The sequence below is a fragment of the Lissotriton helveticus genome, chromosome 3_1 (genome assembly GCF_964261635.1).
Source record: "Lissotriton helveticus chromosome 3_1, aLisHel1.1, whole genome shotgun sequence".
Taxonomy (NCBI): Eukaryota; Metazoa; Chordata; class Amphibia; order Caudata; family Salamandridae; genus Lissotriton; species Lissotriton helveticus.
The window spans coordinates 62,562,971-62,575,011 of record NC_136061.1 but is presented as its reverse complement, the minus strand read 5'-3'; the positions used below and the strand labels follow the sequence as shown (position 1 = coordinate 62,575,011).

Here is a 12,041-nt window from a genome sequence, read left to right as displayed (position 1 = left end):
CTGTCTGCCGGAACCACCCCTGCAGGAACAACCATGGCCGGGGCACCTAATGGAACCCCTGCCAGAGGGACCCCCTTTCCCCGCAGGAACCACCGTAACTGGGCCACCCAAAGGAACTCCTCCCAGAGGAACCACAACCGAAGGACCGGGCACTTCCCCTTTTCCCCCGAGCTGAGGGACTGGCACGGGAGTCTTTGGCAAATTCTTTTCTTTTATTACCCCTTTCTTGGGCGTAGCCCGCCTGGGAAGTGGGGCTAATTCCCCCTGGGCTTGGGGTGCACTATGGTTCGCCTAGGCCTTTCTACAGCCTCACCTTGAACCTCTACCCTCTCTCAGAGATCTGCAAGGCTCTGCCCTATTTTATTATCCTTCTTCCATCTTCTATCCATAGTCCCAATCTTGCGCATCATTGTCTCCATAATGTGTTCCATGCGAGAGCGCTTCTACCCAAGCTTTACCTTACTGGCCGTAGCTTCTAACCAATTGCAGGGTTACTTTGAAAAGGATGGTCAGTAATACTGCGTAACAATGCTACCCGCACTTAAGTATTTTTAGTCTTACACTTAAAGACACTCCACTGTATTTCCAGGCCTGGGACACTGTCCAGGACCTTACCTTTGAACTGTTGGAGGTACACAAACCGGCCGTAAGCACCCACGCAACTCGAGCCGCACCACACCAGCTAACCTGGGGGTTAGGCGAGTAATCTCAAGACCGTGCGGCCCACAGAAACGGTGAAGTGCAGGCCTGCCTGTGTCCTCTTGACCGATGCCCTTGTGCTGCTCCCGGTACGCCACAGAGATGAGTCTCTTTTTGTGCTTGTACTCTATAATCGGGACAAGGAGAAGATTAGTTCACTGTAAACAAATCAATCTGGATTCTGCTGCTGTATTTATTGTACATTCACTCCCATGAAGTCAGCCCGGGCAAACAGCCTCCCGCGGTATTCGTTGCACCGCGATGTAAACCGCTATACAAATGCCCCCAGTCAGGAAAGTAAACTTGGCTCAAACGCAGAACACAATTTATGTCAAAATGTGCTTGCCCCTACATACTGCGCTCAGCCAAGGAAAAACAACCGGTCGCAAAAAACTATACCCCACACTTATTTAACTTGGTGCCAGAACACTGTCCGTTAATTGCTTATGGCCGCTACCACGTGCACTCGGTATTTACTCCAAGGTTGCCAGGTCAAGTTTGCTACACACACGGGTAACCATTGAACTTAAACTCACACGCTGCCCCTCGTTTATTTAATAAAACGTTTAGCCCACACACAGCGCTCCGCTTGAAACCCAACCCCCCTCAGTACCCTTCAGAAGCACCGTATGCGCCTCTCAACACAAGCAAATTACCGCCTCTGAATTCGAGGGGGCGCGGGTTGGGTCTGAGCTCCAAACGCGGTTGTCACACGATCTCGCCTTCGCCGATTCACCCGGGTCGGCTCAGAGCTCCCAAGCGCGTTCCTTGAATACCGTGTTGGGCTGCGCCTGCAGCGAAAACAAAAATACTGGGAAAAAACCAAATCCGGTGTCCCGCGACGCTCTCCTCGCCTTCGCCGATTCCACAGTTGCCTTGGAAACAAAGCCGCACCCGCCTGCACCGCTTTCCTCCTTTCAAAGACCTGCAAAATAAAGGAGAAATAAAATTACAGCCTCCTAGCGAGGCTGGTCTGGTAGGCTGGGGAGCGCGAGGAGCAAAGAGGATGATTCCTCGGCTCCCCAGCCTTTTATGAGCCGTTTCCAGCCAGGCCAGTTCTAACTTGCCTGGCGTTGTCCACACGCGTGACCCGGAAGTGATTCTAATTACTTCCGGGTCATGCTCGGGACCCACGACCTATCATGATCGAGGCGCGCCTGTCGCGTCATTACTGACTGCGGCAAGCCCGCCTCTAAGGTCGTCAGGAGCCGGCACGACTGCCATACTTTCGGCGGGTCCGATGCCGGCCGCGCCTTTTCTCTTCAGTGAGTATGCTCGGTTTGTAGCATCCGCGCAGCACACCCTCTTTACAAGAAACAATAATTTCTTATTTCATGTTGGTTTGGTATGCTTGTAAGCTTTTGTCAAACTACCGCTGTTCGCACTGTCGAATTGGAGCTGCTTTGCACTTATATTGTTATGACATGAACTGTAAACAACATGCCAGTCCCTATGGGGCAGGCTCACTCCCAGTGTTCTCCTCCCCACCTCCTATACATAGAGCGGCCCATGGTCGAGTTTGCTCAAATTAAATAATGAAACTGCTGTGCTTTAGGTTCAGACTTTAAACCGGATAAATATTTTTTGACTGCTTTTTTATTGTTTTTTGGGGGTTTTGTTTCAAATGATGACTTATGATGGACATCTCTGATTTTTTTATGCTGTGGCTCTGTTGCTGTGTGGCTTTAGCACTTGGTGAGTCATACCTGGCAATGACCTTGTGTGGTGGGAGGTGCTGTGTTGAAAATAACTTTTCGATTTAAAAGCAGGTGCTACATATTTCCTTTGGTATCCAGCAGTTTCATGCAACAATAAGTGTCGAGACAACTCTGATGATCAATGCTCCTGCTGGAGAGAGAGCAGAGAATGTCTAGTGGCACGGTCAGCCTAAATTCTAAAGTAGATCAAAGGGTTAATGTGCCTGCTACAAAGGTGTAACATGCAGATGAGTGTGAGTGAACAAAGAGTTAGTTTCTTCCCAAACTTCTCTGTCAGTTTCACAAAGCGCATTACAAAAACCTGCCCCAGTTTAGGTGGGTGTCAATGGTTACTGTTGGAAAAAGCCCAAAGGTGTTCATCTAACACCACGTAGTACAACACCCCAAATACTGTAGTTCCTTTAAAATAGTTTCCCATTTAATCACAGACAAAAGCTTGCTGCAAGTGAATATTGAGTTGCCAAACCAAAAGTGAATATTCACTATTTACTGCAGGAATTAAGACCTGCTTTACTTTGAAAGGCCTACTGAGCACAATGAATGTGGATCTAACATTGGGCCGGGAACAGGCCAATGACATGGAAGCAATGGACCAACCTGTGAGTAGGTGATGTGCTTCCTACTTGAATCAGCAGGGGTGCATTCTGCGCCCGCTACAGGAGCCTGAGCTTTAACAGAAGCATGCACAGATAGCAACTATGCAAGTTTGACTTCACCAAAGCGACACAAATTAAAAGAGATACATTGGGACTTGCAGTGTTAGAGTCTAAGATTAAAGAGACAGCTGCTGCTAACACATTCAAGCACAAGATAACTGACCTTGGATACTTTGATAGGAGCCACAAACTGATGGAGGCTTCAGACCATCAATCAGTGGCGGCTGGCTGAGGGAGTGCTGCAGGGCGGTGGGCGGGGACATCTTAAGGATTTTGGGGGCCCTGGGCCAAACATATTTTGGGGCCCCTGTTCGGACTAACCTTGCATTTATTACCCTTTTTCAACTCTTTCGTGCCCTCGCTGGCCAGTTCAGTGACAATTGCTAAATATATATTCTCTTGTATAGTCTTCCAGCAACCCCCTTCCAAATGATCAGTGCTCCAATCAAGAATATTCAGTAGAATTATATAATGGTGATCCCTTCTTAATCCTGTCCTTTTCTAAGCCTGGGGTATATAGGTGCAACTAGAATAAACAATTAATATCATGATGATCAGTCTCCACACTGCAAAACTGTCTCAAGACCCTGTTAAAAAGAGCTACATGTGTGAATTGTTCTCAAACTCATTGTAAACAAAGGTTTAGAGTGGTAACTGCCATGGATTTATATACTCGCAGGCTGTGCTTGCATGCTTGCTGCTCACAGCCTTGGCTGCAGCGCACAAAGATCTTGCATTGCCCCACACCAAGGAAAAAATTTAGAGGGAACATTGATTGGTATCACATGCTCTCGCAAACTCCACGGGCCTTCTACCCTGGCACTCTGTCCTCGCAAGGCAAAGCAATCCCTTCCCATGTCGCCCAGCGCAATACATCCGCCCTCTAGACAGGAACCCTTAGCATGTTTCCAGAGCACTGTAATTCTACGCTTAGCAAGCACCAAAGTGAGGTCCATGACCTGGGTAGAAATCTATGTTTAGCAGGACGAGGGTAGAGGCCCTGGAGGCTAATATAAGGTATAGGAGTCAGGGCACGATCCCTAGCCTATGCCAAAGGACGCACCACCTCAGCCCAATAAAGGTTCAACTGAAGGCTCCCCCCAAACATGTGAAGGATATCGCCTGAAACGCTAAGCTTCACAAGCGTGAGGTATGCCTGGCAGAGAACATTAAAATGTATTTAGTCTGAAACATGCATTTCACCAACTCTTAGGTATCACCTCCCACATTTTAGCTCAGTCCCCATCCACCAAGAGGACCCCCAGGTCCATTTCCCAGTGATCCTGTTGCACCACAAGGGAAAGAACAGACATCCTCTTACAGCACAATAAACAATCCCGAGACCAGGCAGCTGGTGTTGGAGGTGTCACATAAGAAGCGGCAACTGTAGAGGAGCCTGGCCTCCACACCATGTCCTTCACAGACTGTGTGCACAGCAACAGTCAGTGTACCATATAGCAGGAACTGGCCCGCCAGGATATCGCCCTTCGAGCATGTCAACAAGTGGTCACAATACACCATCTGCATATAACGTGTTCACTGTATCCAGATTCACTGCTTCTCAGTCCAGCAGTTGTCTCTCCTCCACCCCGTGTAGTTGCGCAACTTTTGCCCACAGAGGAAGATCTGTAGAGTATGGGGATCTTATCCGCACCTGGCTAATGAGCCTCATCCAACAGGCCCTGAGGACTGTTAGGTGATGGTGACCCATATGGGTGGCCCACCTCGAGTTGAATACAAGCGTCCAAAACTGTTGCGAACTGAGGTGCTCCGGCAATCACATGATCCCTGGGACCCTTTTCCTTGGAAACAAGCCCATACACCAATGTAGCTCTGCTGCCAAATAATATGAATAAAAATCAGGGTCTCGCTGTAACTTAGCGAAAGTGACTCGGTGTCGCCCCTTATGTCACATAAGATCAACAAGGATGGAATTGAGATCCCAGAATGTAGCACGCTGTATCACTAGAGGAAATACCGCAAAAAAGTACACCAACTTAGCCATAGCAATGTGGCTCACCTCCAAGGGTGGCAAGGGCTTTGAAACTCCACGCTCGCACGCATAGCAGTCATAACTGTTCCTATATTGCCCTCAAAGAGATCAGGTAGAGTCCGATAAATCCAAACTCCCAAGGTACTGACCACGTTCAGTTCCCAGCGCATACCACCCATGTCCGAGGGTTCCTCTCTATCACCATGGATCGAAAGAAGATTGGTGATTGGGTTAATATAAAATTATCTCAGACCTCCATAGTTGGGAGTAGTAAATATTCATGTTTCTACAAAATCATTCAAATGGGCATGTGTTTGAATTGAGTCATGGACGAACTTGGAGTGTTGACAGAGTATTACAATACAAAAAGGGGGTGGTGATGGACAGAGTATCTGAGTTAATCAGAACACTCCTACCCAGTCAACAGATCAGGGCTTGATCCATCACCGTTTTTTAGCTCACTGCACCATCCCAGTTCAGAACCTGGCTACATGCAAATTAGTCTGTCCCTGGCCCAGTGCATCATGGGAACAGGGCAGACCAAACTACCAAGCCAATTCTTTACTGGAAAGGAAACAAGCTTCCGGGGACCGGTTTCTGGCATTACAGCTGTCTTCGGCCCGGCTTGCTTGAATCCTGATGGTGCAGTGAGCAAGGGACTCACATCTGAGCATACCCTTCCACACTTATGGTGGCAAAAATAATTTCAAAAAGGGGGTGGTGATGGACAGAGTATCTGAGTTAATCAGAACACTCCTACCCAGTCAACAGATCAGGGCTCGATCCATCACCGTTTTTTAGCTCACTGCACCATCCCAGTTCAGAACCTGGCTACATGCAAATTAGTCTGTCCCTGGCCCAGTGCATCATGGGAACAGGGCAGGCCAAACTACCAAGCCAATTCTTTACTGGAAAGGAAACAAGCTTCCGGGGACCGGTTTCTGGCATTACAGCCGTCTTCGGCCCGGCTTGCTTGAATCCTGATGGTGCAGTGAGCAAGGGACTCACATCTGAGCATACCCTTCCACACTTATGGTGGCCAAAATAATTTCAAAAAGGAGGGGGTGGTGATGGACAGAGTATCTGAGTTAATCAGAATCAAGTGGCCAGACCTCCCTCACGTGTTCAATCGGTGGTGGCCAGGCCTCCCTCACATGTTCAATCTGTGATGGCCTGGCCTCACACATCTGCACAGAGGACGTTCCTGCAGAAGGTTTGAAGTCACTGGAAAGTATGGACTGGTCAGGACTCCCTCATAGTTGTTCGATCTGTGGTGGCCTGATCTCCTTTATAGTTGTTCGATCTGTGGTGGCCAGGCCTCCCTCATAGGTGTTCGATCTGTAGTGGCCAGGCCTCCCTCTCAGGTGTTCGATCTATGGTGGGCAGGCCTCCCTCTCAGGTGTTCGATCTGTGGTGGCCAGGACTCCCTCATAGTTGTGCGATCTGTGGTGGCCTGATCTCCTTCATAGTTGTTCGATCTTTGGTGGCCAGGCCTCCCTCATAGGTGTTCGATCTGTAGTGTCCAGGCCTCCCTCTCAGGTGTTCGATCTTTGGTGTTTAATCTGTGGTGGACTGTCATCCCTCACAAGGTTTAAATCTGTGGTGGCCAGGCCTCCCTCACATGTGTGCAATCGGTGGTGGCCCGGCCTCCCTCACAAGTGTTCAATCGGTGTTGGCCAGGCCTCCCCCACAAGTGTTCAATCTGTGGTGGCCGGCCACCCTCACATGTGTTCAATCGGTGGTGGCCAGGCCTCCCTCACATGTGTTCAATCGGTGGAGGCCAGGCCTCCCTCACATGTTCAATCTGTGATGGCCATGCCTCCCTCACATGTTCAATCTGTGATGGCCAGGCCTCACACATCTGCCCAGAGGACGTTCCTGCATAAGGTTTGAAGTCACTGGAAAGTATGGACTGGCCAGGACTCCCTCATAGATGTTCGATCTGTGGTAGCCAGGCCTCCCTCTCATGTGTTCGATCTGTGGTGGACAGGCCTCCTCATAGGTAGGTGTTCGATCTGTAGTGGCCTAGTCTCCCTCATAGGTGCTCGATCTGTGGTGGCCAGGGCTCCCTCTCAGGTGTTCGATCTGTGGTGGAGGCCTCCCTCATAGGTGTTCGATCTGTGGTGGCCTGGCCTTCCTCATAGGTGTTAGATCTGTGGTGGCCAGGCCTCCCTCATAGGTGTTCGATTTGTGGTGGCCTGGTCTCCCTCATAGGTGTTAGATCTGTGGTGGCCTGGTCTCCTTCATCGGTGTTCGATCTGTGGTGGCCTGGTCTCCCTCACATGTGTTTGATCTGTGGTGGCCTGGCCTCCCTCATAGGTGTTCGATCTGTGGTGGCCTGGTCTCCCTCATAGGTGTTCGATCTGTGGTGGCCTGGTCTCCCTCATAGGTGTTCGATCTATGGTGGGCAGGCCTCCCTCTCAGGTGTTCGATCTGTGGTGGCCAGGACTCCCTCATAGTTGTTCGATCTGTGGTGGCCTGATCTCCTTCATAGTTGTCCGATCTGTGGTGGCCAGGCCTCCCTCATAGGTGTTCGATCTGTAGTGTCCAGGCCTCCCTCTCAGGTGTTCGATCTTTGGTGGCCAGGCCTCCCTCATAGGTATTTAATCTGTGGTGGACTGTCATCCATCACAAGGTTTAAATCTGTGGTGGCCAGGCCTCCCTCACATGTGTGCAATCGGTGGTGGCCAGGCCTCCCTCACAAGTGTTCAATCGGTGTTGGCCAGGCCTCCCTCACAAGTGTTCAATCTGTGGTGGCCTGGCCACCCTCACATGTGTTCAATCGGTGGTGGCCAGGCCTCCCTCACAAGTGTTCAATCGGTGGTGGCCAGGCCTCCCTCACAAGTGTTCAATCGGTGGTGGCCAGGCCTCCCTCACATGTTCAATCTGTAATGGCCATGCCTCCCTCACATGTTCAATCTGTGATGGCCTTGCCTCATACATCTGCCCAGAGGACGTTCCTGCATAAGGTTTGAAGTCACTGGAAAGTATGGACTGGCCAGGACTCCCTCGAAATTGTTCGATCTGTGGTGGCCTGATCTCCTTCATAGTTGTTCGATCTGTGGTGGCCAGGCCTCCCTCATAGGTGTTCGATCCGTAGTGGCCAGGCCTCCCTCTCAGGTGTTCGATCTGTGGTGGCCAGGACTCCCTCATAGTTGTTCGATTTGTGGTGGCCTGATCTCCTTCACAGTTGTTCGATCTTTGGTGGCCAGGCCTCCCTCATAGGTGTTTGATCTGTAGTGTCCAGGCCTCCCTCTCAGGTGTTCGAGCTTTGGTGGCCAGGCCTCCCTCATATGTGTTTAATCTGTGGTGGACTGTCATCCCTCACAAGGTTTAAATCTGTGGTGGCCAGGCCTCCCTCACATGTGTGCAATCGGTGGTGGCCAGGCCTCCCTCACATGTGTGCAATCGGTGGTGGCCAGGCCTCCCTCACAAGTGTTCAATCGTGTTGGCCAGGCCTCCCTCACAAGTGTTCAATCTGTGGTTGGCCGGCCACCATCAAATGTGTTCAATCGGTGGTGGCCAGGCCTCCCTCACATGTGTTCAATCAGTGGAGGCCAGGCCTCCCTCACATGTTCAATCTGTGATGGCCATGCCTCCCTCACATGTTCAATCTGTGATGGCCTGGCCTCACACGTCTGCCCAGAGGACGTTCCTGCATAAGGTTTGAAGTCACTGGAAAGTATGGACTGGCCAGGACTCCCTCATAGATGTTCGATCTGTGGTGGCCAGGCCTCCCTCTCAGGTGTTCGATCTGTGGTGGACAGGCCTCCCTCATAGGTAGGTGTTCGATCTGTGGTGGCCTAGTCTCCCTCATAGGTGCTCGATCTGTGGTGGCCAGGGCTCCCTCTCAGGTGTTCGATCTGTGGTGGAGGCCTCCCTCATAGGTGTTCGATCTGTGGTGGCCAGGCCTTCCTCATAGGTGTTAGATCTGTGGTGGCCAGGCCTCCCTCATAGGTGTTCGATCTGTGGTGGCCTGGTCTCCCTCATAGGTGTTCGATCTGTGGTGGCCTGGTCTCCCTCATCGGTGTTCGATCTGTGGTGGCCTGGTCTCCCTCATAGGTGTTCGATCTGTGGTGGCCTGGTCTCCCTCATAGGTGTTCGATCTGTGGTGGCCTGGTCTCCCTCATAGGTGTTCGATCTGTGGTGGCCTGGCCTCCCTCACATGTGTTTGATCTGTGGTGGCCTGGCCTCCCTCATAGGTGTTCGATCTGTGGTGGCCTGGTCTCCCTCATAGGTGTTCGATCTGTGGTGGCCTGGTCTCCCTCATAGGTGTTCGATCTATGATGGGCAGGCCTCCCTCTCAGGTGTTCGATCTGTGGTGGCCAGGACTCCCTCATAGTTGTGCGATCTGTGGTGGCCTGATCTCCTTCATAGTTGTTCGATCTTTGGTGGCCAGGCCTCCCTCATAGGTGTTCGATCTGTAATGTCCAGGCCTCCCTCTCAGGTGTTCGATCTTTGGTGTTTAATCTGTGGTGGACTGTCATCCCTCACAAGGTTTAAATCTGTGGTGGCCAGGCCTCCCTCACATGTGTGCAATCGGTGGTGGCCCGGCCTCCCTCACAAGTGTTCAATCGGTGTTGGCCAGGCCTCCCTCACAAGTGTTCAATCTGTGGTGGCCGGCCACCCTCACATGTGTTCAATCGGTGGTGGCCAGGCCTCCCTCACATGTGTTCAATCGGTGGAGGCCAGGCCTCCCTCACATGTTCAATCTGTGATGGCCATGCCTCCCTCACATGTTCAATCTGTGATGGCCAGGCCTCACACATCTGCCCAGAGGACGTTCCTGCATAAGGTTTGAAGTCACTGGAAAGTATGGACTGGCCAGGACTCCCTCATAGATGTTCGATCTGTGGTAGCCAGGCCTCCCTCTCATGTGTTCGATCTGTGGTGGACAGGCCTCCTCATAGGTAGGTGTTCGATCTGTAGTGGCCTAGTCTCCCTCATAGGTGCTCGATCTGTGGTGGCCAGGGCTCCCTCTCAGGTGTTCGATCTGTGGTGGCCAGGCCTCCCTCATAGGTGTTCGATTTGTGGTGGCCTGGTCTCCCTCATAGGTGTTAGATCTGTGGTGGCCTGGTCTCCTTCATCGGTGTTCGATCTGTGGTGGCCTGGTCTCCCTCATAGGTGTTCGATCTGTGGTGGCCTGGTCTCCCTCACCATGTGTTTGATCTGTGGTGGCCTGGCCTCCCTCATAGGTGTTCGATCTGTGGTGGCCTGGTCTCCCTCATAGGTGTTCGATCTGTGCTGGCCTGGTCTCCCTCATAGGTGTTCGATCTATGGTGGGCAGGCCTACCTCTCAGGTGTTCGATCTGTGGTGGCCAGGACTCCCTCATAGTTGTTCGATCTGTGGTGGCCTGATCTCCTTCATAGTTGTTCGATCTGTGGTGGCCAGGCCTCCCTCATAGGTGTTCGATCTGTAGTGTCCAGGCCTCCCTCTCAGGTGTTCGATCTTTGGTGGCCAGGCCTCCCTCTTAGGTATTTAATCTGTGGTGGACTGTCATCCATCACAAGGTTTAAATCTGTGGTGGCCAGGCCTCCCTCACATGTGTGCAATCGGTGGTGGCCAGGCCTCCCTCACAAGTGTTCAATCGGTGTTGGCCAGGCCTCCCTCACAAGTGTTCAATCTGTGGTGGCCTGGCCACCCTCACATGTGTTCAATCGGTGGTGGCCAGGCCTCCCTCACAAGTGTTCAATCTGTGGTGGCCGGCCACCCTCACATGTGTTCAATCGGTGGTGGCCAGGCCTCCCTCACATGTGTTCAATCGGTGGAGGCCAGGCCTCCCTCACATGTTCAATCTGTGATGGCCTTGCCTCACACATCTGCCCAGAGGACGTTCCTGCATAAGGTTTGAAGTCACTGGAAAGTATGGACTGGCCAGGACTCCCTCGAAATTGTTCGATCTGTGGTGGCCTGATCTCCTTCATAGTTGTTCGATCTGTGGTGGCCAGGCCTCCCTCATAGGTGTTCGATCTGTAGTGGCCAGGCCTCCCTCTCAGGTGTTCGATCTGTGGTGGCCAGGACTCCCTCATAGTTGTTCGATTTGTGGTGGCCTGATCTCCTTCACAGTTGTTCGATCTTTGGTGGCCAGGCCTCCCTCATAGGTGTTTGATCTGTAGTGTCCAGGCCTCCCTCTCAGGTGTTCGAGCTTTGGTGGCCAGGCCTCCCTCATAGGTGTTTAATCTGTGGTGGACTGTCATCCCTCACAAGGTTTAAATCTGTGGTGGCCAGGCCTCCCTCACATGTGTGCAATCGGTGGTGGCCAGGCCTCCCTCACAAGTGTTCAATCGTGTTGGCCAGGCCTCCCTCACAAGGTTCAATCTGTGGTGGCCGGCCACCATCACATGTGTTCAATCGGTGGTGGCCAGGCCTCCCTCACATGTGTTCAATCAGTGGAGGCCAGGCCTGCCTCACATGTTCAATCTGTGATGGCCATGCCTCCCTCACATGTTCAATCTGTGATGGCCTGGCCTCACACGTCTGCCTAGAGGACGTTCCTGCATAAGGTTTGAAGTCACTGGAAAGTATGGACTGGCCAGGACTCCCTCATAGATGTTCGATCTGTGGTGGCCAGGCCTCCCTCTCAGGTGTTCGATCTGTGGTGGACAGGCCTCCCTCATAGGTAGGTGTTCGATCTGTGGTGGCCTAGTCTCCCTCATAGGTGCTCGATCTGTGGTGGCCAGGGCTCCCTCTCAGGTGTTCGATCTGTGGTGGAGGCCTCCCTCATAGGTGTTCGATCTGTGGTGGCCAGGCCTTCCTCATAGGTGTTAGATCTGTGGTGGCCAGGCCTCCCTCATAGGTGTTCGATCTGTGGTGGCCTGGTCTCCCTCATAGGTGTTCGATCTGTGGTGGCCTGGTCTCCCTCATCGGTGTTCGATCTGTGGTGGCCTGGTCTCCCTCATAGGTGTTCGATCTGTGGTGGCCTGGTCTCCCTCATAGGTGTTCGATCTGTGGTGGCCTGGCCTCCCTCACATGTG

General features: G+C 52.1%; 1 long non-coding RNA gene across 1 annotated transcript in view; it reads left to right on the top strand.

The window, feature by feature from the left end:
- The first annotated feature begins 1,903 nt into the window (after positions 1-1,903).
- LOC144822107 (uncharacterized) overlaps positions 1,904-12,041 on the top strand; it is a 137,517-nt gene continuing 127,379 nt past the window's right edge. The window contains exon 1 of the long non-coding RNA XR_013608565.1: positions 1,904-1,964. This is a non-coding gene — a long non-coding RNA (uncharacterized LOC144822107). The remainder of the gene's footprint in view (positions 1,965-12,041) is intronic.